This window comes from Lithobates pipiens, unplaced genomic scaffold (genome assembly GCF_037356315.1).
Source record: "Lithobates pipiens isolate NorthernLeopardFrog02 unplaced genomic scaffold, aLitPip1_a1.2 Scaffold_25, whole genome shotgun sequence".
Taxonomy (NCBI): domain Eukaryota; kingdom Metazoa; phylum Chordata; class Amphibia; order Anura; family Ranidae; genus Lithobates; species Lithobates pipiens.
In genome coordinates, this window is record NW_027507787.1 from 95,742,448 (window position 1) to 95,767,700 (window position 25,253).

At 37.7% G+C, this 25,253-nt stretch overlaps 28 non-coding genes across 28 annotated transcripts; all 28 read left to right on the forward strand.

Annotated features, from left to right (window-relative positions):
• Nucleotides 1–549: 549 nt before the first annotated feature.
• On the forward strand, nt 550–620 carry TRNAG-CCC (transfer RNA glycine (anticodon CCC)). The gene has a single exon. It is a non-coding gene; the product is annotated as a tRNA-Gly (tRNA).
• Nucleotides 621–1,637: 1,017 nt separating this feature from the next.
• Nucleotides 1,638–1,708, forward strand: TRNAG-CCC (transfer RNA glycine (anticodon CCC)). Its single transcript has one exon. It is a non-coding gene; the product is annotated as a tRNA-Gly (tRNA).
• A 442-nt stretch (nt 1,709–2,150) lies between these two features.
• On the forward strand, nt 2,151–2,221 carry TRNAG-CCC (transfer RNA glycine (anticodon CCC)). The gene has a single exon. It is a non-coding gene; the product is annotated as a tRNA-Gly (tRNA).
• Nucleotides 2,222–2,724: 503 nt separating this feature from the next.
• Nucleotides 2,725–2,795, forward strand: TRNAG-CCC (transfer RNA glycine (anticodon CCC)). The gene has a single exon. It is a non-coding gene; the product is annotated as a tRNA-Gly (tRNA).
• Nucleotides 2,796–3,745: 950 nt separating this feature from the next.
• On the forward strand, nt 3,746–3,816 carry TRNAG-CCC (transfer RNA glycine (anticodon CCC)). Its single transcript has one exon. It is a non-coding gene; the product is annotated as a tRNA-Gly (tRNA).
• Nucleotides 3,817–4,833: 1,017 nt separating this feature from the next.
• TRNAG-CCC (transfer RNA glycine (anticodon CCC)) lies at nt 4,834–4,904 on the forward strand. The gene has a single exon. It is a non-coding gene; the product is annotated as a tRNA-Gly (tRNA).
• Nucleotides 4,905–5,346: 442 nt separating this feature from the next.
• On the forward strand, nt 5,347–5,417 carry TRNAG-CCC (transfer RNA glycine (anticodon CCC)). The gene has a single exon. It is a non-coding gene; the product is annotated as a tRNA-Gly (tRNA).
• A 503-nt stretch (nt 5,418–5,920) lies between these two features.
• TRNAG-CCC (transfer RNA glycine (anticodon CCC)) lies at nt 5,921–5,991 on the forward strand. Its single transcript has one exon. It is a non-coding gene; the product is annotated as a tRNA-Gly (tRNA).
• Nucleotides 5,992–6,946: 955 nt separating this feature from the next.
• On the forward strand, nt 6,947–7,017 carry TRNAG-CCC (transfer RNA glycine (anticodon CCC)). Its single transcript has one exon. It is a non-coding gene; the product is annotated as a tRNA-Gly (tRNA).
• Nucleotides 7,018–8,036: 1,019 nt separating this feature from the next.
• TRNAG-CCC (transfer RNA glycine (anticodon CCC)) lies at nt 8,037–8,107 on the forward strand. Its single transcript has one exon. It is a non-coding gene; the product is annotated as a tRNA-Gly (tRNA).
• Nucleotides 8,108–8,549: 442 nt separating this feature from the next.
• On the forward strand, nt 8,550–8,620 carry TRNAG-CCC (transfer RNA glycine (anticodon CCC)). The gene has a single exon. It is a non-coding gene; the product is annotated as a tRNA-Gly (tRNA).
• A 1,097-nt stretch (nt 8,621–9,717) lies between these two features.
• Nucleotides 9,718–9,788, forward strand: TRNAG-CCC (transfer RNA glycine (anticodon CCC)). The gene has a single exon. It is a non-coding gene; the product is annotated as a tRNA-Gly (tRNA).
• A 442-nt stretch (nt 9,789–10,230) lies between these two features.
• Nucleotides 10,231–10,301, forward strand: TRNAG-CCC (transfer RNA glycine (anticodon CCC)). Its single transcript has one exon. It is a non-coding gene; the product is annotated as a tRNA-Gly (tRNA).
• A 1,594-nt stretch (nt 10,302–11,895) lies between these two features.
• On the forward strand, nt 11,896–11,966 carry TRNAG-CCC (transfer RNA glycine (anticodon CCC)). The gene has a single exon. It is a non-coding gene; the product is annotated as a tRNA-Gly (tRNA).
• A 442-nt stretch (nt 11,967–12,408) lies between these two features.
• On the forward strand, nt 12,409–12,479 carry TRNAG-CCC (transfer RNA glycine (anticodon CCC)). The gene has a single exon. It is a non-coding gene; the product is annotated as a tRNA-Gly (tRNA).
• Nucleotides 12,480–12,921: 442 nt separating this feature from the next.
• TRNAG-CCC (transfer RNA glycine (anticodon CCC)) lies at nt 12,922–12,992 on the forward strand. The gene has a single exon. It is a non-coding gene; the product is annotated as a tRNA-Gly (tRNA).
• A 1,019-nt stretch (nt 12,993–14,011) lies between these two features.
• On the forward strand, nt 14,012–14,082 carry TRNAG-CCC (transfer RNA glycine (anticodon CCC)). Its single transcript has one exon. It is a non-coding gene; the product is annotated as a tRNA-Gly (tRNA).
• A 442-nt stretch (nt 14,083–14,524) lies between these two features.
• On the forward strand, nt 14,525–14,595 carry TRNAG-CCC (transfer RNA glycine (anticodon CCC)). The gene has a single exon. It is a non-coding gene; the product is annotated as a tRNA-Gly (tRNA).
• A 1,097-nt stretch (nt 14,596–15,692) lies between these two features.
• TRNAG-CCC (transfer RNA glycine (anticodon CCC)) lies at nt 15,693–15,763 on the forward strand. Its single transcript has one exon. It is a non-coding gene; the product is annotated as a tRNA-Gly (tRNA).
• A 442-nt stretch (nt 15,764–16,205) lies between these two features.
• Nucleotides 16,206–16,276, forward strand: TRNAG-CCC (transfer RNA glycine (anticodon CCC)). Its single transcript has one exon. It is a non-coding gene; the product is annotated as a tRNA-Gly (tRNA).
• A 2,107-nt stretch (nt 16,277–18,383) lies between these two features.
• On the forward strand, nt 18,384–18,454 carry TRNAG-CCC (transfer RNA glycine (anticodon CCC)). The gene has a single exon. It is a non-coding gene; the product is annotated as a tRNA-Gly (tRNA).
• A 598-nt stretch (nt 18,455–19,052) lies between these two features.
• Nucleotides 19,053–19,123, forward strand: TRNAG-CCC (transfer RNA glycine (anticodon CCC)). Its single transcript has one exon. It is a non-coding gene; the product is annotated as a tRNA-Gly (tRNA).
• A 537-nt stretch (nt 19,124–19,660) lies between these two features.
• On the forward strand, nt 19,661–19,731 carry TRNAG-CCC (transfer RNA glycine (anticodon CCC)). The gene has a single exon. It is a non-coding gene; the product is annotated as a tRNA-Gly (tRNA).
• A 1,594-nt stretch (nt 19,732–21,325) lies between these two features.
• Nucleotides 21,326–21,396, forward strand: TRNAG-CCC (transfer RNA glycine (anticodon CCC)). Its single transcript has one exon. It is a non-coding gene; the product is annotated as a tRNA-Gly (tRNA).
• Nucleotides 21,397–21,838: 442 nt separating this feature from the next.
• On the forward strand, nt 21,839–21,909 carry TRNAG-CCC (transfer RNA glycine (anticodon CCC)). Its single transcript has one exon. It is a non-coding gene; the product is annotated as a tRNA-Gly (tRNA).
• Nucleotides 21,910–23,020: 1,111 nt separating this feature from the next.
• Nucleotides 23,021–23,091, forward strand: TRNAG-CCC (transfer RNA glycine (anticodon CCC)). Its single transcript has one exon. It is a non-coding gene; the product is annotated as a tRNA-Gly (tRNA).
• Nucleotides 23,092–24,109: 1,018 nt separating this feature from the next.
• Nucleotides 24,110–24,180, forward strand: TRNAG-CCC (transfer RNA glycine (anticodon CCC)). Its single transcript has one exon. It is a non-coding gene; the product is annotated as a tRNA-Gly (tRNA).
• Nucleotides 24,181–24,685: 505 nt separating this feature from the next.
• Nucleotides 24,686–24,756, forward strand: TRNAG-CCC (transfer RNA glycine (anticodon CCC)). Its single transcript has one exon. It is a non-coding gene; the product is annotated as a tRNA-Gly (tRNA).
• The last annotated feature ends 497 nt before the right edge of the window (nt 24,757–25,253 follow it).

Here is a 25,253-nt window from a genome sequence, read left to right on the forward strand (position 1 = left end):
GATTTCAAGAAGGCAGATTAACATGTGCGCACATAGGGCACCAGTAGTGTAGGGGTATCTTCAAGATTCCCATTCTTGTGACCCGGGTTCAAGTCCCGGCTGGTGCAAAAATGCTATTTTAAACATAGCTTACTTGAATCACAAAACTTGAAGAGCTTTTCAAAAGCAATGCTAAAAAGCATTGCTTGCGCTTGGTTATGATGTCCATTTCAAAATGATACCCAGAGAACAGCTGAGTAGATAAACTGCAAGATATCCAATTTACAAATATTCTCTCCAGAAAGTGTTCATTTGTGAAACCTTGAAATTAAGTCCAGGAACATGCTAGCTGGTTTGCAAAAAAACATGCGTCTGTTCATGGTTTGCAGCATTGAAAAGAGACACTTTCCTGTGTTTTCATAACAAATTGCATTTAATTAGGGGTATCATGCAAGATTCCCATTTTCGTGACCTTGGTTTGATTCATGGCTGGCACATAGATGCAACCCTGTAGCGAAAGGTCTGTATATTGAGATTTCAAGAAGGCAGATTAACATGAGAGCACATAGGGCACCAGTAGTGTAGGGGTATCATGCAAGATTCCCATTCTTGTGACCCGGGTTCAAGTCCCGGCTGGTGCAAAAATGCTATTTTAAACATAGCTTACTTGAATCACAAAACTTGAAGAACTTTTCAAAAGCAATCACAAATTGTGAATTGTTCAATTGTGAAACCTTGAAATTAAGTCCAGGAACATGCTAGCTGGTTTGCAAAAAAACAGATATCCAATTTACAAATATTCTCTCCAGAAAGTGTTCATTTGTGAAACCTTGAAATTAAGTCCAGGAAAATGATTATTAATTACTAATTAAGTCCAGGAAGTTTCATTTGTGAAACCTTGAAATTAAGTCCAGGAACATGCTAGCTGGTTTGCAAAAAAAATGCGTCTGTTCATGGTTTGCAGCATTGAAACGAGACACTTTCCTGTGTTTTCATCACAAATTGCATATAATTAGGGGTATCATGCAAGATTCCCATTCTCATGACATTGGTTTGATTCATGGCTGGCACATAGATGCAACCCTGTAGCGAAAGGTCTGTATATTGAGATTTCAAGAAGGCAGATTAACATGAGAGCACATAGGGCACCAGTAGTGTAGGGGAATCATGCAAGATTCCCATTCTCGTGATCAGGGTTTGAATCCTGGCTGGCGTAAAAATGCTATTTTAAACATAGCTAACTTGAATCACAAAACTTGAAGAACTTTTCAAAAGCAATGCTAAAAAGCATTGCTTGTGCTTGGTTATGATGTCCATTTCAAAATGATACCCAGAGAACAGCTAAGTAGATAAACTGCAAGATATCCAATTTACAAATATTCTCTCCAGAAAGTGTTCATTTGTGAAACCTTGAAATTAAGTCCAGGAACATGCTAGCTGGTTTGCAAAAAAACATGCGTCTGTTCATGGTTTGCAGCATTGAAAAGAGACACTTTCCTGTGTTTTCATCACAAATTGCATATAATTAGGGGTATCATGCAAGATTCACATTCTCATGACATTGGTTTGATTCATGGCTGGCACATAGATGTAACCCTGTAGCGAAAGGTCTGTATATTGAGATTTCAAGAAGGCAGATTAACATGTGCGCACATAGGGCACCAGTAGTGTAGGGGTATCATGCAAGATTCCCATTCTTGTGACCCGGGTTCAAGTCCCGGCTGGTGCAAAAATGCTATTTTAAACATAGCTTACTTGAATCACAAATCTTGAAGAGCTTTTTAAAAGCAATGCTAAAAAGCATTGCTTGTGCTTGGTTATGATGTCCATTTCAAAATGATACCCAGAGAACAGCTGAGTAGATAAACTGCAAGATATCCAATTTACAAATATTCTCTCCAGAAAGTGTTCATTTGTGAAACATTGAAATTAAGTCCAGGAACATGCTAGCTGGTTTGCAAAAAAACATGCATCTGTTCATGGTTTGCAGCATTGAAAAGAGACACTTTCCTGTGTTTTCATCACAAATTGCATATAATTAGGGGTATCATGCAAGATTCCCATTCTCATAACATTGGTTTGATTCATGGCTGGCACATAGATGCAACCCTGTAACGAAAGGTCTGTATATTGAGATTTCAAGAAGGCAGATTAACATGAAAGCAAATAGGGCACCAGTAGTGTAGGGGTATCATGCAAGATTCCCATTCTTGTGACCCGGGTTCAAGTCCCGGCTGGTGCAAAAATGCTATTTTAAAGATAGCTTACTTGAATCACAAAACTTGAAGAGCTTTTCAAAAGCAATGCTAAAAAGCATTGCTTGTGCTTGGTTATGATGTCCATTTCAAAATGATACCCAGAGAACAGCTGAGTAGATAAACTGCAAGATATCCAATTTACAAATATTCTCTCCATAAAGTGTTCATTTGTGAAACCTTGAAATTAAGTCCAGGAACATGATTATTAATTAAGTCCAGGAAGTTTAATTTGTGAAACCTTGAAATGAAGTCCAGGAACATGCTAGCTGGTTTGCAAAAAAACATGCGTCTGTTCATGGTTTGCAGCATTGAAAAGAGACACTTTCCTGTGTTTTCATCACAAATTGCATTTAATTAGGGGTATCATGCAAGATTCCCATTCTCATGACATTGGTTTGATTCATGGCTGGCACATAGATGCAACCCTGTAGCGAAAGGTCTGTGTATTGAGATTTCAAAAACGCAGCTTAACATGAGAGCAAATAGGGCATCAGTAGTGTAGGGGTATCATGCAAGATTCCCATTCTTGTGACCCAGGTTCAAGTCCCGGCTGGTGCAAAAATGCTATTTTAAACATAGATTACTTGAATCACAAAACTTGAAGAACTTTTCAAAAGCAATGCTAAAAAGCATTGCTTGTGCTTGGTTATGATGTCCATTTCAAAATGATACCCAGAGAACAGCTGAGTAGATAAACTGCAAGATTTCCAATTTACAAATATTCTCTCCAGAAAGTGTTCATTTGTGAAACCTTGATATTAAGTCCAGGAACATGCTAGCTGGTTTGCAAAAAAACATGCGTCTGTTCATGGTTTGCAGCATTGAAAATAGACACTTTCCTGTGTTTTCATAACAAATTGCATTTAATTAGGGGTATCATGCAAGATTCCCATTCTCATGACCTTGGTTTGATTCATGGCTGGCACATACATGCAACCCTGTAGCGAAAGGTCTGTATATTGAGATTTCAAGAAGGCAGATTAACATGAAAGCAAATAGGGCACCAGTAGAGTAGGGGTATCATGCAAGATTCCCATTCTTGTGACCCAGGTTCAAGTCCCGGCTGGTGCAAAAATGCTATTTTAAACATAGCTTACTTGAATCACAAAACTTCAAGAGCTTTTCAAAAGCAATCACAAATTGTGAATTGTTCAATTGTGAAACCTTGAAATTAAGTCCAGGAACATGCTAGCTGGTTTGCAAAAAAACAGATATCCAATTTACAAATATTCTCTCCAGAAAGTGTTCATTTGTGAAACCTTGAAATTAAGTCCAGGAACATGCTAGCTGGTTTGCAAAAAAACATGCGTCTGTTCATGGTTTGCAGCATTGAAAAGAGACACTTTCCTGTGTTTTCATAACAAATTGCATTTAATTAGGGGTATCATGCAAGATTCCCATTTTCGTGACCTTGGTTTGATTCATGGCTGGCACATAGATGCAACCCTGTAGCGAAAGGTCTGTATATTGAGATTTCAAGAAGGCAGATTAACATGAGAGCACATAGGGCACCAGTAGTGTAGGGGTATCATGCAAGATTCCCATTCTTGTGACCCGGGTTCAAGTCCCGGCTGGTGCAAAAATGCTATTTTAAACATAGCTTACTTGAATCACAAAACTTGAAGAACTTTTCAAAAGCAATCACAAATTGTGAATTGTTCAATTGTGAAACCTTGAAATTAAGTCCAGGAACATGCTAGCTGGTTTGCAAAAAAACAGATATCCAATTTACAAATATTCTCTCCAGAAAGTGTTCATTTGTGAAACCTTGAAATTAAGTCCAGGAAAATGATTATTAATTACTAATTAAGTCCAGGAAGTTTCATTTGTGAAACCTTGAAATTAAGTCCAGGAACATGCTAGCTGGTTTGCAAAAAAAATGCGTCTGTTCATGGTTTGCAGCATTGAAACGAGACACTTTCCTGTGTTTTCATCACAAATTGCATATAATTAGGGGTATCATGCAAGATTCCCATTCTCATGACATTGGTTTGATTCATGGCTGGCACATAGATGCAACCCTGTAGCGAAAGGTCTGTATATTGAGATTTCAAGAAGGCAGATTAACATGAGAGCACATAGGGCACCAGTAGTGTAGGGGAATCATGCAAGATTCCCATTCTCGTGATCAGGGTTTGAATCCTGGCTGGCGTAAAAATGCTATTTTAAACATAGCTAACTTGAATCACAAAACTTGAAGAACTTTTCAAAAGCAATGCTAAAAAGCATTGCTTGTGCTTGGTTATGATGTCCATTTCAAAATGATACCCAGAGAACAGCTAAGTAGATAAACTGCAAGATATCCAATTTACAAATATTCTCTCCAGAAAGTGTTCATTTGTGAAACCTTGAAATTAAGTCCAGGAACATGCTAGCTGGTTTGCAAAAAAACATGCGTCTGTTCATGGTTTGCAGCATTGAAAAGAGACACTTTCCTGTGTTTTCATCACAAATTGCATATAATTAGGGGTATCATGCAAGATTCACATTCTCATGACATTGGTTTGATTCATGGCTGGCACATAGATGTAACCCTGTAGCGAAAGGTCTGTATATTGAGATTTCAAGAAGGCAGATTAACATGTGCGCACATAGGGCACCAGTAGTGTAGGGGTATCATGCAAGATTCCCATTCTTGTGACCCGGGTTCAAGTCCCGGCTGGTGCAAAAATGCTATTTTAAACATAGCTTACTTGAATCACAAATCTTGAAGAGCTTTTTAAAAGCAATGCTAAAAAGCATTGCTTGTGCTTGGTTATGATGTCCATTTCAAAATGATACCCAGAGAACAGCTGAGTAGATAAACTGCAAGATATCCAATTTACAAATATTCTCTCCAGAAAGTGTTCATTTGTGAAACATTGAAATTAAGTCCAGGAACATGCTAGCTGGTTTGCAAAAAAACATGCATCTGTTCATGGTTTGCAGCATTGAAAAGAGACACTTTCCTGTGTTTTCATCACAAATTGCATATAATTAGGGGTATCATGCAAGATTCCCATTCTCATAACATTGGTTTGATTCATGGCTGGCACATAGATGCAACCCTGTAACGAAAGGTCTGTATATTGAGATTTCAAGAAGGCAGATTAACATGAAAGCAAATAGGGCACCAGTAGTGTAGGGGTATCATGCAAGATTCCCATTCTTGTGACCCGGGTTCAAGTCCCGGCTGGTGCAAAAATGCTATTTTAAAGATAGCTTACTTGAATCACAAAACTTGAAGAGCTTTTCAAAAGCAATGCTAAAAAGCATTGCTTGTGCTTGGTTATGATGTCCATTTCAAAATGATACCCAGAGAACAGCTGAGTAGATAAACTGCAAGATATCCAATTTACAAATATTCTCTCCATAAAGTGTTCATTTGTGAAACCTTGAAATTAAGTCCAGGAACATGATTATTAATTAAGTCCAGGAAGTTTAATTTGTGAAACCTTGAAATGAAGTCCAGGAACATGCTAGCTGGTTTGCAAAAAAACATGCGTCTGTTCATGGTTTGCAGCATTGAAAAGAGACACTTTCCTGTGTTTTCATCACAAATTGCATATAATTAGGGGTATCATGCAAGATTCCCATTCTCATGACCTTGGTTTGATTCATGGCTGGCACATAGATGCAACCCTGTAGCGAAAGGTCTGTATATTGAGATTTCAAGAAGGCAGATTAACATGAGAGCAAATAGGGCACCAGTAGTGTAGAGGTATCATGCAAGATTCCCATTCTTGTGACCCGGGTTCAAGTCCCGGCTGGTGCAAAAATGCTATTTTAAACATAGCTTACTTGAATCACAAAACTTGAAGAGCTTTTCAAAAGCAATGCTAAAAAGCATTGCTTGTGCTTGGTTATGATGTCCATTTCAAAATGATACCCAGAGAACAGCTGGGTAGATAAACTGCAAGATATCCAATTTACAAATATTCTCTCCAGAAAGTGTTCATTTGTGAAACCTTGAAATGAAGTCCAGGAACATGCTAGCTGGTTTGCAAAAAAACATGCGTCTGTTCATGGTTTGCAGCATTGAAAAGAGACACTTTCCTGTGTTTTCATCACAAATTGCATATAATTAGGGGTATCATGCAAGATTCCCATTCTCATGACATTGGTTTGATTCATGGCTGGCACATAGATGCAACCCTGTAGCGAAAGGTCTGTGTATTGAGATTTCAAGAAAGCAGCTTAACATGAGCGCACATAGGGCACCAGTAGTGTAGGGGTATCATGCAATATTCCCATTCTTGTGACCTGGATTCGAATCCCGGCTGGCACAAAAATGCTGTTTTAAACATAGCTAACTTGAATCACAAAACTTGAAGAACTTTTCAAAAGCAATGCTAAAAAGCATTGCTTGTGCTTGGTTATGATGTCCATTTCAAAATGATACCCAAAGAACAGCTGAGTAGATAAACTGCAAGATATCCAATTTACAAATATTCTCTCCAGAAAGTGTTCATTTGTGAAACCTTGAAATTAAGTCCAGGAACATGCTAGCTGCTTTGCAAAAAAACATGAGTCTGTTCATGGTTTGCAGCATTGAAAATAGACACTTTCCTGTGTTTTCATAACAAATTGCATTTAATTAGGGGTATCATGCAAGATTCCCATTCTCATGACATTGGTTTGATTCATGGCTGGCACATAGATGCAACCCTGTAGCGAAAGGTCTGTGTATTGAGATTTCAAGAAAGCAGCTTAACATGAGCACACATAGGGCACCAGTAGTGTAGGGGTATCATGCAAGATTCCCATTCTTGTGACCCGGGTTCAAGTCCCGGCTGGTGCAAAAATGCTATTTTAAACATAGATTACTTGAATCACAAAACTTGAAGAGCTTTTCAAAAGCAATCACAAATTGTGAATTGTTCATTTGTGAAACCTTGAAATTAAGTCCAGGAACACGCTAGCTGGTTTGCAAAAAAACAGATATCCAATTTACAAATATTCTCTCCAGAAAGTGTTCATTTGTGAAACCTTGAAATTAAGTCCAGGAACATGATTATTAATTACTAAGTAAGTCCAGGAAGTTTCATTTGTGAAACCTTGAAATTAAGTCCAGGAACATGCTAGCTGGTTTGCAAAAAAACATGCTTCTGTTCATGGTTTGCAGCATTGAAAAGAGACACTTTCCTGTGTTTTCATCACAAATTGCATATAATTAGGGGTATCATGCAAGATTCCCATTCTCATGACATTGGTTTGATTCATGGCTGGCACATAGATGCAACCCTGTAGCGAAAGGTCTGTATATTGAGATTTCAAGAAGGCAGATTAACATGAGAGCAAATAGTGCACCAGTAGTGTAGGGGGTATCATGGAAGATTCCCATTCTTGTGACCTTGATTCAAATCCCGGCTGGCACAAAAATGCTGTTTTAAACATAGCTAACTTGAATCACAAAACTTGAAGAACTTTTCAAAAGCAATGCTAAAAAGCATTGCTTGTGCTTGGTTATGATGTCCATTTCAAAATGATACCCAGAGAACAGCTGAGTAGATAAACTGCAAGATATCCAATTTACAAATATTCTCTCCAGAAAGTGTTCATTTGTGAAACCTTGAAATTAAGTCCAGGAACATGCTAGCTGGTTTGCAAAAAAACATGCGTCTGTTCATGAATTGCAGCATTGAAAAGAGACACTTTCCTGTGTTTTCATCACAAATTGCATATAATTAGGGGTATCATGCAAGATTCCCATTCTCATAACATTGGTTTGATTCATGGCTGGCACATAGATCCAACCCTGTAGCGAAAGGTCTGTATATTGAGATTTCAAGAAGGCAGATTAACATGTGCGCCCATAGGGCACCAGTAGTGTAGGGGTATCATGCAAGATTCCCATTCTTGTGACCCAGGTTCAAGTCCCGGCTGGTGCAAAAATGCTATTTTAAACATAGCTTACTTGAATCACAAAACTTGAAGAGCTTTTCAAAAGCAATGCTAAAAAGCATTGCTTGTGCTTGGTTATGATGTCCATTTCAAAATGATACCCAGAGAACATCTGAGTAGATAAACTGCAAGATATCCAATTTATAAATATTCTCTCCAGAAAGTGTTCATTTGTGAAACATTGAAATTAAGTCCAGGAACATGCTAGCTGGTTTGCAAAAAAACATGCGTCTGTTCATGGTTTGCAGCATTGAAAAGAGACACTTTCCTGTGTTTTCATCACAAATTGCATATAATTAGGGGTATCATGCAAGATTCCCATTCTCATAACATTGGTTTGATTCATGGCTGGCACATAGATGCAACCCTGTAACGAAAGGTCTGTATATTGAGATTTCAAGAAGGCAGATTAACATGAAAGCAAATAGGGCACCGGTAGTGTAGGGGTTTCATGCAAGATTCCCATTCTTGTGACCCGGGTTCAAGTCCCAGCTGGTGCAAAAATGCTATTTTAAACATAGCTTACTTGAATCACAAAACTTGAAGAGCTTTTAAAAGCATTGCTTGTGCTTGGTTATGATGTCCATTTCAAAATGATACCCAGAGAACAGCTGAGTAGATAAACTGCAAGATATCCAATTTACAAATATTCTCTCCAGAAAGTGTTCATTTGTGAAACCTTGAAATTAAGTCCAGGAACATGCTAGCTGGTTTGCAAAAAAACAGACATCCAATTTACAAATATTCTCTCCATAAAGTGTTCATTTGTGAAACCTTGAAATTAAGTCCAGGAACATGATTATTAATTAAGTCCAGGAAGTTTAATTTGTGAAACCTTGAAATGAAGTCCAGGAACATGCTAGCTGGTTTGCAAAAAAACATGCGTCTGTTCATGGTTTGCAGCATTGAAAAGAGACACTTTCCTGTGTTTTCATCACAAATTGCATATAATTAGGGGTATCATGCAAGATTCCCATTCTCATGACATTGGTTTGATTCATGGCTGGCACATAGATGCAACCCTGTAGCGAAAGGTCTGTGTATTGAGATTTCAAGAAAGCAGCTTAACATGAGCGCACATAGGGCACCAGTAGTGTAGGGGTATCATGCAAGATTCCCATTCTTGTGACCTGGATTCGAATCCCGGCTGGCACAAAAATGCTTTTTTAAACATAGCTAACTTGAATCACAAAACTTGAAGAACTTTTCAAAAGCAATGCTAAAAAGCATTGCTTGTGCTTGGTTATGATGTCCATTTCAAAATGATACCCAAAGAACAGCTGAGTAGATAAACTGCAAGATATCCAATTTACAAATATTCTCTCCAGAAAGTGTTCATTTGTGAAACCTTGAAATTAAGTCCAGGAACATGCTAGCTGGTTTGCAAAAAAACATGAGTCTGTTCATGGTTTGCAGCATTGAAAATAGACACTTTCCTGTGTTTTCATAACAAATTGCATTTAATTAGGGGTATCATGCAAGATTCCCATTCTCATGACATTGGTTTGATTCATGGCTGGCACATAGATGCAACCCTGTAGCGAAAGGTCTGTGCATTGAGATTTCAAAAACGCAGCTTAACATGAGAGCAAATAGGGCATCAGTAGTGTAGGGGTATCATGCAAGATTCCCATTCTTGTGACCCAGGTTCAAGTCCCGGCTGGTGCAAAAATGCTATTTTAAACATAGATTACTTGAATCACAAAACTTGAAGAACTTTTCAAAAGCAATGCTAAAAAGCATTGCTTGTGCTTGGTTATGATGTCCATTTCAAAATGATACCCAGAGAACAGCTGAGTAGATAAACTGCAAGATTTCCAATTTACAAATATTCTCTCCAGAAAGTGTTCATTTGTGAAACCTTGATATTAAGTCCAGGAACATGCTAGCTGGTTTGCAAAAAAACATGCGTCTGTTCATGGTTTGCAGCATTGAAAATAGACACTTTCCTGTGTTTTCATAACAAATTGCATTTAATTAGGGGTATCATGCAAGATTCCCATTCTCATGACCTTGGTTTGATTCATGGCTGGCACATACATGCAACCCTGTAGCGAAAGGTCTGTATATTGAGATTTCAAGAAGGCAGATTAACATGAAAGCAAATAGGGCACCAGTAGTGTAGGGGTATCATGCAAGATTCCCATTCTTGTGACCCAGGTTCAAGTCCCGGCTGGTGCAAAAATGCTATTTTAAACATAGCTTACTTGAATCACAAAACTTCAAGAGCTTTTCAAAAGCAATCACAAATTGTGAATTGTTCAATTGTGAAACCTTGAAATTAAGTCCAGGAACATGCTAGCTGGTTTGCAAAAAAACAGATATCCAATTTACAAATATTCTCTCCAGAAAGTGTTCATTTGTGAAACCTTGAAATTAAGTCCAGGAACATGATTATTAATTACTAATTAAGTCAAGGAAGTTTCATTTGTGAAACCTTGAAATTAAGTCCAGGAACATGCTAGCTGGTTTGCAAAAAAACATGCGTCTGTTCATGGTTTGCAGCATTGAAAAGAGACACTTTCCTGTGTTTTCATCACAAATTGCATATAATTAGGGGTATCATGCAAGATTCCCATTCTCATGACATTGGTTTGATTCATGGCTGGCACATAGATGCAACCCTGTAGCGAAAGGTCTGTGTATTGAGATTTCAAAAACGCAGCTTAACATGAGCGCAAATAGGGCATCAGTAGTGTAGGGGTATCATGCAAGATTCCCATTCTTGTGACCCAGGTTCAAGTCCCGGCTTGTGCAAAAATGCTATTTTAAACATAGCTTACTTGAATCATAAAACTTGAAGAACTTTTCAAAAGCAATGCTAAAAAGCATTGCTTGTGCTTGGTTATGATGTCCATTTCAAAATGATACCCAGAGAACAGCTGAGTAGATAAACTGCAAGATATCCAATTTACAAATATTCTCTCCAGAAAGTGTTCATTTGTGAAACCTTGATATTAAGTCCAGGAACATGCTAGCTGGTTTGCAAAAAAACATGCGTCTGTTCATGGTTTGCAGCATTGAAAATAGACACTTTCCTGTGTTTTCATAACAAATTGCATTTAATTAGGGGTATCATGCAAGATTCCCATTCTCATGACCTTGGTTTGATTCATGGCTGGCACATACATGCAACCCTGTATCGAAAGGTCTGTATATTGAGATTTCAAGAAGGCAGATTAACATGAAAGCAAATAGGGCATCAGTAGTGTAGGGGTATCATGCAAGATTCCCATTCTTGTGACCCAGGTTCAAGTCCCGGCTGGAGCAAAAATGCTATTTTAAACATAGCTTACTTGAATCACAAAACTTGAAGAGCTTTTCAAAAGCAATCACAAATTGTGAATTGTTCAATTGTGAAACCTTGAAATTAAGTCCAGGAACATGCTAGCTGGTTTGCAAAAAAACAGATATCCAATTTACAAATATTCTCTCCAGTAAGTGTTCATTTGTGAAACCTTGAAATTAAGTCCAGGAACATGATTATTAATTACTAATTAAGTCCAGGAAGTTTCATTTGTGAAACCTTGAAATTAAGTCCAGGAACATGCTAGCTGGTTTGCAAAAAAACATGCGTCTGTTCATGGTTTGCAGCATTGAAAAGAGACACTTTCCTGTGTTTTCATCACAAATTGCATATAATTAGGGGTATCATGCAAGATTCCCATTCTCATGACATTGGTTTGATTCATGGCTGGCACATAGATGCAACCCTGTAACGAAAGGTCTGTATATTGAGATTTCAAGAAAGCAAATTAACATGAAAGCAAATAGGGCACCGGTAGTGTAGGTGTTTCATGCAAGATTCCCATTCTTGTGACCCGGGTTCAAGTCCCGGCTGGTGCAAAAATGCTATTTTAAACATAGCTTACTTGAATCACAAAACTTGAAGAGCTTTTCAAAAGCAATGCTAAAAAGCATTGCTTGTGCTTGGTTATGATGTCCATTTCAAAATGATACCCAGAGAACATCTGAGTAGATAAACTGCAAGATATCCAATTTACAAATATTCTCTCCAGAAAGTGTTCATTTGTGAAACATTGAAATTAAGTCCAGGAACATGCTAGCTGGTTTGCAAAAAAACATGCGTCTGTTCATGGTTTGCAGCATTGAAAAGAGACACTTTCCTGTGTTTTCATCACAAATTGCATATAATTAGGGGTATCATGCAAGATTCCCATTCTCATAACATTGGTTTGATTCATGGCTGGCACATAGATGCAACCCTGTAACGAAAGGTTTGTATATTGAGATTTCAAGAAGGCAGATTAACATGAAAGCAAATAGGGCACCGGTAGTGTAGGTGTTTCATGCAAGATTCCCATTCTTGTGACCCGGGTTCAAGTCCCGGCTGGTGCAAAAATGCTATTTTAAACATAGCTTACTTGAATCACAAAACTTGAAGAACTTTTCAAAAGCAATGCTAAAAAGCATTGCTTGTGCTTGGTTATGATGTCCATTTCAAAATGATACCCAGAGAACAGCTGAGTAGATAAACTGCAAGATATCCAATTTACAAATATTCTCTCCAGAAAGTGTTCATTTGTGAAACCTTGAAATTAAGTCCAGGAACATGCTAGCTGCTTTGCAAAAAAACATGAGTCTGTTCATGGTTTGCAGCATTGAAAATAGACACTTTCCTGTGTTTTCATAACAAATTGCATTTAATTAGGGGTATCATGCAAGATTCCCATTCTCATGACATTGGTTTGATTCATGGCTGGCACATAGATGCAACCCTGTAGCGAAAGGTCTGTGTATTGAGATTTCAAGAAAGCAGCTTAACATGAGCACACATAGGGCACCAGTAGTGTAGGGGTATCATGCAAGATTCCCATTCTTGTGACCCGGGTTCAAGTCCCGGCTGGTGCAAAAATGCTATTTTAAACATAGATTACTTGAATCACAAAACTTGAAGAGCTTTTCAAAAGCAATCACAAATTGTGAATTGTTCATTTGTGAAACCTTGAAATTAAGTCCAGGAACACGCTAGCTGGTTTGCAAAAAAACAGATATCCAATTTACAAATATTCTCTCCAGAAAGTGTTCATTTGTGAAACCTTGAAATTAAGTCCAGGAACATGATTATTAATTACTAAGTAAGTCCAGGAAGTTTCATTTGTGAAACCTTGAAATTAAGTCCAGGAACATGCTAGCTGGTTTGCAAAAAAACATGCGTCTGTTCATGGTTTGCAGCATTGAAAAGAGACACTTTCCTGTGTTTTCATCACAAATTGCATATAATTAGGGGTATCATGCAAGATTCCCATTCTCATGACATTGGTTTGATTCATGGCTGGCACATAGATGCAACCCTGTAGCGAAAGGTCTGTATATTGAGATTTCAAGAAGGCAGATTAACATGAGAGGAAATAGTGCACCAGTAGTGTAGGGGGTATCATGGAAGATTCCCATTCTTGTGACCTTGATTCAAATCCCGGCTGGCACAAAAATGCTGTTTTAAACATAGCTAACTTGAATCACAAAACTTGAAGAACTTTTCAAAAGCAATGCTAAAAAGCATTGCTTGTGCTTGGTTATGATGTCCATTTCAAAATGATACCCAGAGAACAGCTGAGTAGATAAACTGCAAGATATCCAATTTACAAATATTCTCTCCAGAAAGTGTTCATTTGTGAAACCTTGAAATTAAGTCCAGGAACATGCTAGCTGGTTTGCAAAAAAACATGCGTCTGTTCATGAATTGCAGCATTGAAAAGAGACACTTTCCTGTGTTTTCATCACAAATTGCATATAATTAGGGGTATCATGCAAGATTCCCATTCTCATAACATTGGTTTGATTCATGGCTGGCACATAGATCCAACCCTGTAGCGAAAGGTCTGTATATTGAGATTTCAAGAAGGCAGATTAACATGTGCGCCCATAGGGCACCAGTAGTGTAGGGGTATCATGCAAGATTCCCATTCTTGTGACCCAGGTTCAAGTCCCGGCTGGTGCAAAAATGCTATTTTAAACATAGCTTACTTGAATCACAAAACTTGAAGAGCTTTTCAAAAGCAATGCTAAAAAGCATTGCTTGTGCTTGGTTATGATGTCCATTTCAAAATGATACCCAGAGAACATCTGAGTAGATAAACTGCAAGATATCCAATTTATAAATATTCTCTCCAGAAAGTGTTCATTTGTGAAACATTGAAATTAAGTCCAGGAACATGCTAGCTGGTTTGCAAAAAAACATGCGTCTGTTCATGGTTTGCAGCATTGAAAAGAGACACTTTCCTGTGTTTTCATCACAAATTGCATATAATTAGGGGTATCATGCAAGATTCCCATTCTCATAACATTGGTTTGATTCATGGCTGGCACATAGATGCAACCCTGTAACGAAAGGTCTGTATATTGAGATTTCAAGAAGGCAGATTAACATGAAAGCAAATAGGGCACCGGTAGTGTAGGGGTTTCATGCAAGATTCCCATTCTTGTGACCCGGGTTCAAGTCCCAGCTGGTGCAAAAATGCTATTTTAAACATAGCTTACTTGAATCACAAAACTTGAAGAGCTTTTAAAAGCATTGCTTGTGCTTGGTTATGATGTCCATTTCAAAATGATACCCAGAGAACAGCTGAGTAGATAAACTGCAAGATATCCAATTTACAAATATTCTCTCCAGAAAGTGTTCATTTGTGAAACCTTGAAATTAAGTCCAGGAACATGCTAGCTGGTTTGCAAAAAAACAGACATCCAATTTACAAATATTCTCTCCATAAAGTGTTCATTTGTGAAACCTTGAAATTAAGTCCAGGAACATGATTATTAATTAAGTCCAGGAAGTTTAATTTGTGAAACCTTGAAATGAAGTCCAGGAACATGCTAGCTGGTTTGCAAAAAAACATGCGTCTGTTCATGGTTTGCAGCATTGAAAAGAGACACTTTCCTGTGTTTTCATCACAAATTGCATATAATTAGGGGTATCATGCAAGATTCCCATTCTCATGACATTGGTTTGATTCATGGCTGGCACATAGATGCAACCCTGTAGCGAAAGGTCTGTGTATTGAGATTTCAAGAAAGCAGCTTAACATGAGCGCACATAGGGCACCAGTAGTGTAGGGGTATCATGCAAGATTCCCATTCTTGTGACCTGGATTCGAATCCCGGCTGGCACAAAAATGCTTTTTTAAACATAGCTAACTTGAATCACAAAACTTGAAGAACTTTTCAAAAGCAATGCTAAAAAGCATTGCTTGTGCTTGGTTATGATGTCCATTTCAAAATGATACCCAAAGAACAGCTGAGTAGATAAACTGCAAGATATCCAATTTACAAATATTCTCTCCAGAAAGTGTTCATTTGTGAAACCTTGAAATTAAGTCCAGGAACATGCTAGCTGGTTTGCAAAAAAACATGAGTCTGTTCATGGTTTGCAGCATTGAAAATAGACACTTTCCTGTGTTTTCATAACAAATTGCATTTAATTAGGGGTATCATGCAAGATTCCCATTCTCATGACATTGGTTTGATTCATGGCTGGCACATAGATGCAACCCTGTAGCGAAAGGTCTGTGTATTGAGATTTCAAAAACGCAGCTTAACATGAGAGCAAATAGGGCATCAGTAGTGTAGGGGTATCATGCAAGATTCCCATTCTTGTGACCCAGGTTCAAGTCCCGGCTGGTGCAAAAATGCTATTTTAAACATAGATTACTTGAATCACAAAACTTTAAGAACTTTTCAAAAGCAATGCTAAAAAGCATTGCTTGTGCTTGGTTATGATGTCCATTTCAAAATGATACCCAGAGAACAGCTGAGTAGATAAACTGCAAGATTTCCAATTTACAAATATTCTCTCCAGAAAGTGTTCATTTGTGAAACCTTGATATTAAGTCCAGGAACATGCTAGCTGGTTTGCAAAAAAACATGCGTCTGTTCATGGTTTGCAGCATTGAAAATAGACACTTTCCTGTGTTTTCATAACAAATTGCATTTAATTAGGGGTATCATGCAAGATTCCCATTCTCATGACCTTGGTTTGATTCATGGCTGGCACATACATGCAACCCTGTAGCGAAAGGTCTGTATATTGAGATTTCAAGAAGGCAGATTAACATGAAAGCAAATAGGGCACCAGTAGTGTAGGGGTATCATGCAAGATTCCCATTCTTGTGACCCAGGTTCAAGTCCCGGCTGGTGCAAAAATGCTATTTTAAACATAGCTTACTTGAATCACAAAACTTCAAGAGCTTTTCAAAAGCAATCACAAATTGTGAATTGTTCAATTGTGAAACCTTGAAATTAAGTCCAGGAACATGCTAGCTGGTTTGCAAAAAAACAGATATCCAATTTACAAATATTCTCTCCAGAAAGTGTTCATTTGTGAAACCTTGAAATTAAGTCCAGGAACATGATTATTAATTACTAATTAAGTCAAGGAAGTTTCATTTGTGAAACCTTGAAATTAAGTCCAGGAACATGCTAGCTGGTTTGCAAAAAAACATGCGTCTGTTCATGGTTTGCAGCATTGAAAAGAGACACTTTCCTGTGTTTTCATCACAAATTGCATATAATTAGGGGTATCATGCAAGATTCCCATTCTCATGACATTGGTTTGATTCATGGCTGGCACATAGATGCAACCCTGTAGCGAAAGGTCTGTGTATTGAGATTTCAAAAACGCAGCTTAACATGAGCGCAAATAGGGCATCAGTAGTGTAGGAGTATCATGCAAGATTCCCATTCTTGTGACCCAGGTTCAAGTCCCGGCTTGTGCAAAAATGCTATTTTAAACATAGCTTACTTGAATCATAAAACTTGAAGAACTTTTCAAAAGCAATGCTAAAAAGCATTGCTTGTGCTTGGTTATGATGTCCATTTCAAAATGATACCCAGAGAACAGCTGAGTAGATAAACTGCAAGATATCCAATTTACAAATATTCTCTCCAGAAAGTGTTCATTTGTGAAACCTTGATATTAAGTCCAGGAACATGCTAGCTGGTTTGCAAAAAAACATGCGTCTGTTCATGGTTTGCAGCATTGAAAATAGACACTTTCCTGTGTTTTCATAACAAATTGCATTTAATTAGGGGTATCATGCAAGATTCCCATTCTCATGACCTTGGTTTGATTCATGGCTGGCACATACATGCAACCCTGTATCGAAAGGTCTGTATATTGAGATTTCAAGAAGGCAGATTAACATGAAAGCAAATAGGGCATCAGTAGTGTAGGGGTATCATGCAAGATTCCCATTCTTGTGACCCATGTTCAAGTCCCGGCTGGAGCAAAAATGCTATTTTAAACATAGCTTACTTGAATCACAAAACTTGAAGAGCTTTTCAAAAGCAATCACAAATTGTGAATTGTTCAATTGTGAAACCTTGAAATTAAGTCCAGGAACATGCTAGCTGGTTTGCAAAAAAACAGATATCCAATTTACAAATATTCTCTCCAGTAAGTGTTCATTTGTGAAACCTTGAAATTAAGTCCAGGAACATGATTATTAATTACTAATTAAGTCCAGGAAGTTTCATTTGTGAAACCTTGAAATTAAGTCCAGGAACATGCTAGCTGGTTTGCAAAAAAACATGCGTCTGTTCATGGTTTGCAGCATTGAAAAGAGACACTTTCCTGTGTTTTCATCACAAATTGCATATAATTAGGGGTATCATGCAAGATTCCCATTCTCATGACATTGGTTTGATTCATGGCTGGCACATAGATGCAACCCTGTAACGAAAGGTCTGTATATTGAGATTTCAAGAAAGCAAATTAACATGAAAGCAAATAGGGCACCGGTAGTGTAGGTGTTTCATGCAAGATTCCCATTCTTGTGACCCGGGTTCAAGTCCCAGCTGGTGCAAAAATGCTATTTTAAACATAGCTTACTTGAATCACAAAACTTGAAGAGCTTTTCAAAAGCAATGCTAAAAAGCATTGCTTGTGCTTGGTTATGATGTCCATTTCAAAATGATACCCAGAGAACATCTGAGTAGATAAACTGCAAGATATCCAATTTACAAATATTCTCTCCAGAAAGTGTTCATTTGTGAAACATTGAAATTAAGTCCAGGAACATGCTAGCTGGTTTGCAAAAAAACATGCGTCTGTTCATGGTTTGCAGCATTGAAAAGAGACACTTTCCTGTGTTTTCATCACAAATTGCATATAATTAGGGGTATCATGCAAGATTCCTATTCTCATAACATTGGTTTGATTCATGGCTGGCACATAGATGCAACCCTGTAACGAAAGGTTTGTATATTGAGATTTCAAGAAGGCAGATTAACATGAAAGCAAATAGGGCACCGGTAGTGTAGGTGTTTCATGCAAGATTCCCATTCTTGTGACCCGGGTTCAAGTCCCGGCTGGTGCAAAAATGCTATTTTAAACATAGCTTACTTGCATCACAAAACTTGAAGAGCTTTTCAAAAGCAATGCTAAAAAGCATTGCTTGTGCTTGGTTATGATGTCCATTTCAAAATGATACCCAGAGAACAGCTGAGTAGATAAACTGCAAGATATCCAATTTACAAATATTCTCTCCAGAAAGTGTTCATTTGTGAAACCTTGAAATTAAGTCCAGGAACATGCTAGCTGGTTTGCAAAAAAACAGACATCCAATTTACAAATATTCTCTCCATAAAGTGTTCATTTGTGAAACCTTGAAATTAAGTCCAGGAACATGATTATTAATTAAGTCCAGGAAGTTTAATTTGTGAAACCTTGAAATGAAGTCCAGGAACATGCTAGCTGGTTTGCAAAAAAACATGCGTCTGTTCATGGTTTGCAGCATTGAAAAGAGACACTTTCCTGTGTTTTCATCACAAATTGCATATAATTAGGGGTATCATGCAAGATTCCCATTCTCATGACATTGGTTTGATTCATGGCTGGCACATACATGCAACCCTGTAGCGAAAGGTCTGTATATTGAGATTTCAAGAAGGCAGATTAACATGAAAGTAAATAGGGCACCAGTAGTGTAGGGGTATCATGCAAGATTCCCATTCTTGTGACCCAGGTTCAAGTCCCGGCTGGTGCAAAAATGCTATTTTAAACATAGCTTACTTGAATCACAAAACTTCAAGAGCTTTTTAAAAGCAATGCTAAAAAGCATTGCTTGTGCTTGGTTATGATGTCCATTTCAAAATGATACCCAGAGAACAGCTGAGTAGATAAACTGCAAGATATCCAATTTACAAATATTCTCTCCAGAAAGTGTTAATTTGTGAAACCTTGAAATTAAGTCCAGGAACATGCTAGCTGGTTTGCAAAAAAACAGACATCCAATTTACAAATATTCTCTCCAGAAAGTGTTCATTTGTGAAACCTTGATATTAAGTCCAGGAACATGCTAGCTGGTTTGCAAAAAAACATGCGTCTGTTCATGGTTTGCAGCATTGAAAATAGACACTTTCCTGTGTTTTCATAACAAATTGCATTTAATTAGGGGTATCATGCAAGATTCCCATTCTCATGACCTTGGTTTGATTCATGGCTGGCACATACATGCAACCCTGTAGCGAAAGGTCTGTATATTGAGATTTCAAGAAGGCAGATTAACATGAAAGCAAATAGGGCACCAGTAGTGTAGGGGTATCATGCAAGATTCCCATTCTTGTGACCCAGGTTCAAGTCCCGGCTGGTGCAAAAATGCTATTTTAAACATAGCTTACTTGAATCACAAAACTTCAAGAGCTTTTCAAAAGCAATCACAAATTGTGAATTGTTCAATTGTGAAACCTTGAAATTAAGTCCAGGAACATGCTAGCTGGTTTGCAAAAAAACAGATATCCAATTTACAAATATTCTCTCCAGAAAGTGTTCATTTGTGAAACCTTGAAATTAAGTCCAGGAACATGATTATTAATTACTAATTAAGTCAAGGAAGTTTCATTTGTGAAACCTTGAAATTAAGTCCAGGAACATGCTAGCTGGTTTGCAAAAAAACATGCGTCTGTTCATGGTTTGCAGCATTGAAAAGAGACACTTTCCTGTGTTTTCATCACAAATTGCATATAATTAGGGGTATCATGCCAGATTCCCATTCTCATGACATTGGTTTGATTCATGGCTGGCACATAGATGCAACCCTGTAGCGAAAGGTCTGTGTATTGAGATTTCAAAAACGCAGCTTAACATGAGCGCAAATAGGGCATCAGTAGTGTAGGAGTATCATGCAAGATTCCCATTCTTGTGACCCAGGTTCAAGTCCCGGCTTGTGCAAAAATGCTATTTTAAACATAGCTTACTTGAATCATAAAACTTGAAGAACTTTTCAAAAGCAATGCTAAAAAGCATTGCTTGTGCTTGGTTATGATGTCCATTTCAAAATGATACCCAGAGAACAGCTGAGTAGATAAACTGCAAGATATCCAATTTACAAATATTCTCTCCAGAAAGTGTTCATTTGTGAAACCTTGATATTAAGTCCAGGAACATGCTAGCTGGTTTGCAAAAAAACATGCGTCTGTTCATGGTTTGCAGCATTGAAAATAGACACTTTCCTGTGTTTTCATAACAAATTGCATTTAATTAGGGGTATCATGCAAGATTCCCATTCTCATGACCTTGGTTTGATTCATGGCTGGCACATACATGCAACCCTGTATCGAAAGGTCTGTATATTGAGATTTCAAGAAGGCAGATTAACATGAAAGCAAATAGGGCATCAGTAGTGTAGGGGTATCATGCAAGATTCCCATTCTTGTGACCCAGGTTCAAGTCCCGGCTGGAGCAAAAATGCTATTTTAAACATAGCTTACTTGAATCACAAAACTTGAAGAGCTTTTCAAAAGCAATCACAAATTGTGAATTGTTCAATTGTGAAACCTTGAAATTAAGTCCAGGAACATGCTAGCTGGTTTGCAAAAAAACAGATATCCAATTTACAAATATTCTCTCCAGTAAGTGTTCATTTGTGAAACCTTGAAATTAAGTCCAGGAACATGATTATTAATTACTAATTAAGTCCAGGAAGTTTCATTTGTGAAACCTTGAAATTAAGTCCAGGAACATGCTAGCTGGTTTGCAAAAAAACATGCGTCTGTTCATGGTTTGCAGCATTGAAAAGAGACACTTTCCTGTGTTTTCATCACAAATTGCATATAATTAGGGGTATCATGCAAGATTCCCATTCTCATGACATTGGTTTGATTCATGGCTGGCACATAGATGCAACCCTGTAACGAAAGGTCTGTATATTGAGATTTCAAGAAAGCAAATTAACATGAAAGCAAATAGGGCACCGGTAGTGTAGGTGTTTCATGCAAGATTCCCATTCTTGTGACCCGGGTTCAAGTCCCGGCTGGTGCAAAAATGCTATTTTAAACATAGCTTACTTGAATCACAAAACTTGAAGAGCTTTTCAAAAGCAATGCTAAAAAGCATTGCTTGTGCTTGGTTATGATGTCCATTTCAAAATGATACCCAGAGAACATCTGAGTAGATAAACTGCAAGATATCCAATTTACAAATATTCTCTCCAGAAAGTGTTCATTTGTGAAACATTGAAATTAAGTCCAGGAACATGCTAGCTGGTTTGCAAAAAAACATGCGTCTGTTCATGGTTTGCAGCATTGAAAAGAGACACTTTCCTGTGTTTTCATCACAAATTGCATATAATTAGGGGTATCATGCAAGATTCCCATTCTCATAACATTGGTTTGATTCATGGCTGGCACATAGATGCAACCCTGTAACGAAAGGTTTGTATATTGAGATTTCAAGAAGGCAGATTAACATGAAAGCAAATAGGGCACCGGTAGTGTAGGTGTTTCATGCAAGATTCCCATTCTTGTGACCCGGGTTCAAGTCCCGGCTGGTGCAAAAATGCTATTTTAAACATAGCTTACTTGAATCACAAAACTTGAAGAGCTTTTCAAAAGCAATGCTAAAAAGCATTGCTTGTGCTTGGTTATGATGTCCATTTCAAAATGATACCCAGAGAACAGCTGAGTAGATAAACTGCAAGATATCCAATTTACAAATATTCTCTCCAGAAAGTGTTCATTTGTGAAACCTTGAAATTAAGTCCAGGAACATGCTAGCTGGTTTGCAAAAAAACAGACATCCAATTTACAAATATTCTCTCCATAAAGTGTTCATTTGTGAAACCTTGAAATTAAGTCCAGGAACATGATTATTAATTAAGTCCAGGAAGTTTAATTTGTGAAACCTTGAAATGAAGTCCAGGAACATGCTAGCTGGTTTGCAAAAAAACATGCGTCTGTTCATGGTTTGCAGCATTGAAAAGAGACACTTTCCTGTGTTTTCATCACAAATTGCATATAATTAGGGGTATCATGCAAGATTCCCATTCTCATGACATTGGTTTGATTCATGGCTGGCACATAGATGCAACCCTGTAGCGAAAGGTCTGTGTATTGAGATTTCAAAAACACAGCTTAACATGAGAGCAAATAGGGCATCAGTAGTGTAGGGGTATCATGCAAGATTCCCATTCTTGTGACCCAGGTTCAAGTCCCGGCTTGTGCAAAAATGCTATTTTAAACATAGCTTACTTGAATCATAAAACTTGAAGAACTTTTCAAAAGCAATGCTAAAAAGCATTGCTTGTGCTTGGTTATGATGTCCATTTCAAAATGATACCCAGAGAACAGCTGAGTAGATAAACTGCAAGATATCCAATTTACAAATATTCTCTCCAGAAAGTGTTCATTTGTGAAACCTTGATATTAAGTCCAGGAACATGCTAGCTGGTTTGCAAAAAAACATGCGTCTGTTCATGGTTTGCAGCATTGAAAATAGACACTTTCCTGTGTTTTCATAACAAATTGGATTTAATTTGGGGTATCATGCAAGATTCCCATTCTCATGACCTTGGTTTGATTCATGGCTGGCACATAGATGCAACCCTGTAGCGAAAGGTCTGTATATTGAGATTTCAAGAAGGCAGATTAACATGTAAGCAAATAGGGCACCAGTAGTGTAGGGGTATCATGCAAGATTCCCATTCTTGTGACCTGGGTTCAAGTCCCGGCTGGTGCAAAAATGCTATTTTAAACATAGCTTACTTGAATCACAAAACTTGAAGAGCTTTTCAAAAGCAATCACAAATTGTGAATTGTTCAATTGTGAAACCTTGAAATTAAGTCCAGGAACATGCTAGCTGCTTTGCAATAAAACAGATATCCAATTTACAAATATTCTCTCCAGAAAGTGTTCATTTGTGAAACCTTGAAATTAAGTCCAGGAACATGATTATTATTTACTAATTAAGTCCAGGAAGTTTCATTTGTGAAACCTTGAAATTAAGTCCAGGAACATGCTAGCTGGTTTGCAAAAAAACATGCGTCTGTTCATGGTTTGCAGCATTGAAAAGAGACACTTTCCTGTGTTTTCATAACAAATTGCATTTAATTAGGGGTATCATGCAAGTTTCCCATTCTCGTGACCTTGGTTTTATTCCTGGCTGGCACATAGATCCAACCCTGTAGCGAAAGGTCTGTGTATTGAGATTTCAAGAACGCAGCTTAACATGAAAGCACATAGGGCACCAGTAGTGTAGGGGTATCATGCAAGATTCCCATTCTTGTGACCTTGATTCGAATCCCGGCTGGCACAAAAATGCTGTTTTAAACATAGCTAACTTGAATCACAAAACTTAAAGAACTTTTCAAAAGCAATGCTAAAAAGCATTGCTTGTGCTTGGTTATGATGTCCATTTCAAAATGATACCCAAAGAACAGCTGAGTAGATAAACTGCAAGATATCCAATATACAAATATTCTCTCCAGAAAGTGTTCATTTGTGAAACCTTGAAATTAAGTCCAGGAACATGCTAGCTGGTTTGCAAAAAAACATGAGTCTGTTCATGGTTTGCAGCATTGAAAATAGACACTTTCCTGTGTTTTCATAACAAATTGCATTTAATTAGGGGTATCATGCAAGATTCCCATTCTCATGACATTGGTTTGATTCATGGCTGGCACATAGATGCAACCCTGTAGCGAAAGGTCTGTGTATTGAGATTTCAAGAAAGCAGCTTAACATGAGCGCACATAGGGCACTAGTAGTGTAGGGGTATCATGCAAGATTCCCATTCTTGTGACCCGGGTTCAAGTCCCGGCTGGTGCAAAAATGCTATTTTAAACATAGATTACTTGAATCACAAAACTTGAAGAGCTTTTCAAAAGCAATCACAAATTGTGAATTGTTCATTTGTGAAACCTTGAAATTAAGTCCAGGAACACGCTAGCTGGTTTGCAAAAAAACAGATATCCAATTTACAAATATTCTCTCCAGAAAGTGTTCATTTGTGAAACCTTGAAATTAAGTCCAGGAACATGATTATTAATTACTAATTAAGTCCAGGAAGTTTCATTTGTGAAACCTTGAAATTAAGTCCAGGAACATGCTAGCTGGTTTGCAAAAAAACATGCGTCTGTTCATGGTTTGCAGCATTGAAAAGAGACACTTTCCTGTGTTTTCATCACAAATTGCATATAATTAGGGGTATCATGCAAGATTCCCATTCTCATGACATTGGTTTGATTCATGGCTGGCACATAGATGCAACCCTGTAGCGAAAGGTCTGTATATTGAGATTTCAAGAAGGCAGATTAACATGAAAGCAAATAGGGCACCAGTAGTGTAGGGGTATCATGCAAGATTCCCATTCTTGTGACCCGGGTTCAAGTCCCAGCTGGTGCAAAAATGCTATTTTAAACATAGCTTACTTGAATCACAAAACTTGAAGAGCTTTTCAAAAGCAATCACAAATTGTGAATTGTTCATTTATGAAACCTTGAAATTAAGTCCAGGAACACGCTAGCTGGTTTGCAAAAAAACAGATATCCAATTTACAAATATTCTCTCCAGAAAGTGTTCATTTGTGAAACCTTGAAATTAAGTCCAGGAACATGATTATTAATTATTAATTAAGTCCAGGAAGTTTCATTTGTGAAACCTTGAAATTAAGTCCAGGAACATGCTAGCTGGTTTGCAAAAAAACATGCGTCTGTTCATGGTTTGCAGCATTGAAAAGAGACACTTTCCTGTGTTTTCATCACAAATTGCATATAATTAGGGGTATCATGCAAGATTCCCATTCTCATGACATTGGTTTGATTCATGGCTGGCACATAGATGCAACCCTGTAGCGAAAGGTCTGTGTATTGAGATTTCAAAAACGCAGCTTAACATGAGAG